The sequence below is a fragment of the Eschscholzia californica genome, unplaced genomic scaffold, assembly GCF_041429995.1.
Source record: "Eschscholzia californica isolate CP2 unplaced genomic scaffold, dmEscCali1.0.p SCAF_21, whole genome shotgun sequence".
NCBI lineage: Eukaryota > Viridiplantae > Streptophyta > Magnoliopsida > Ranunculales > Papaveraceae > Eschscholzia > Eschscholzia californica.
The window spans coordinates 67,501-70,000 of record NW_028238321.1 but is presented as its reverse complement, the minus strand read 5'-3'; positions in this window follow the sequence as shown (position 1 = coordinate 70,000).

Sequence of the window (2,500 nt, the reverse complement as noted above, 5' to 3'; positions counted from 1 at the left end):
CTATTTTCACAAGGAAACATCAAATTTTTAACCAAGCATACTCGGCCTTTGCTCCTTCGTTACTCGTCCAAATCCAACAAACTTGCATTCGTTGGAAAGGTCTTTTCACAAGGATTCTTTTGATATATAATAATAGCGATTCCGATAAATATTTATTTTTTTATGAATTTTTAAGTGAATAAACAATTAAAAATTCAAAAAAAATAGAAAAAAAATATTTTTTTCCCGATTCTTTCTCCAATATTCCTGATAAATACCCACACACCCACATATGGAGAATGGTCGAAAATGCTCGAGTGGATATCGAGATGTCCGACGAAGCACCACTTGGAAGGGCCGAGGCACGGGACGCCCGGGCTGTTGCTCGGGCCGGCACGGGACGCGCATGGGACAGCCCGGGACGGCATGGGACGCCCTCGCTACAGCTCGGGACGGCCAGGTACGCCCGAGACTTGGCTCGGGACGGCCTGGGACGCCCTCGCCATAGCTCGGGACGGCCTGGGACGCCCGAGACTAGGCTCGGGACGGCCTCGGCACAGCTCGGGACGGCCTGGGACGCCCTTGCCACAGCTCGGGACGGCATGGGACGCCCGAGACTTTGCTCGGGACGGCCTGGGACGCCCTTGCCACAGCTCGGGACGGCCTGGGACGCCCGAGACTTTGCTCGGGACGGCCTGGGACGGCCTCGGCACAGCTCGGGACGGCCTGGGACGCCCGAGACTTTGCTCGGGACGGCCTGGGACGTCCGAGACTTTGCTCGGGACGGCCTGGGACGTCCGAGACTTTGCTCGGGACGGCCTGGGACGCCCGAGACTTGGCTCGGGACGGCCTGGGACGCCCTCGCTACAGCTCGGGACGCCCGAGACTTGGCTCGGGACGGCCTGGGACGCCCGAGACTTGGCTCGGGACGGCCTGGGACGCCCGAGACTTGGCTCGGGACGGCCTGGGACGCGCTCGGCACAGCTCGGGACAGGCCGGGACGCCCGAGCCGAGCTTCGGGTCGCACGAAATCTCTTCGTATTCCGACATATTAGAAGCTTCCCATCATGTAGTAGGCCGAGCTTTGCCCTTTGGATGCCCTATGGTGCTTGGCGAGCACTAGGGAACGTGCCAGCACAAGTGCTGTGCACGCTCTGGGGAAGGAGCTCAACCCTCCCCCTTATAGTGCAAAGTTATTGTTTTGCCTATTTTCACAAGGAAACATCAATTTTTTAACCAAGCATACTGGGCCTTTACTCCTTCGTTACTCGTCGGAATCCAGCAAACTTATACTCGTTGGAAAGGCCTTTTCGCAAGGATTTTTTTGATATATTATAATAGCGATTCCGATAAATATTTATTTTTCTATGAATTTTTAAGTGAATAAACACCGGAAAATTCATAAAAAATAGAAAAAAAAATATTTTCTTCCGTTTCTTTTCTCCAATAATTCATAAATAATACCTCAATAGTATAAATGAAGAGAGAGTCGAAATGGCCCGGGTGGGTTTCGAAATGTCCCACGACCCCATAGAATGCACGGGCCAGCCGAGCCAAAGCAGGGGACGCGCATGGGACAGCAGGGGACGCGCACGGGACAGCGTCCCTATGGCTCGGGACGGCATGGGACAGTACGGGACGCCCTTGGTAAAGCTCGGGAATCCCATCGGACGCGCATGGGACGGCCTTGCTAAGGCTCGGGACGGGCTTGCTAAGGCTCGGGACGGATGGGACAGCACGGGACGCGCATCGGACGGCCTTGCTAAGGCTCGGGACGGCATGGAACAGCACGGGACGGCCTTGGTGAGGCTCGGGACGGCATGGGACAGCACGGGACGGCCTTGGTGAGGCTCGGGACGGCATGGGACAGCACGGGACGGCCTTGGTAAGGCTCGGGACGGCATGGGACAGCACGGGACGGCCTTGGTAAGGCTCGGGACGGCATGGGACAGCACGGGACGGCCTTGGTGAGGCACGGGACGGCCTCGGTGAGGCTCGGGACGGCATGGGACAGCACGGGACGGCCTTGCTAAGGCTCGGGATGGCCTGGGACGGCCTTGGTGAGGCTTGGACGGCACGGGACGCGCATGGGACAGCATGTGACGGCCTTGGTAAGGCTGGGCACGGCATGGGACGCACATGGGACACCTTATGGGGATCATCAAGGGACGTTGCACGGGACATTCTTAGCCATGAAGGGCCTTCACATGGGACATCTTAGGAGTCAAGAGCCGGCACATGGGACAATGGAGTTCACACGCACGGAACACTTCGGCTACTTCCGTTCGGAACGTCGTGGGATCTTTATGTCCCCATTAGCACCGACGCATCAACATGCTAGGAAGCTAGGTCCGAACTTCTCGAAGTGTCGATGGCACTTGGACGGATACGCATCCGATCCGATGTTATGATGATGTACTTTCTCCGATATCGATGTCGGGGTGTATTCCGATGTTATGATGTACTTTCTCCGAGATCGATGGGACGACCTTGGTAAGGCATGGGTCGGCCTTGGTAAGGC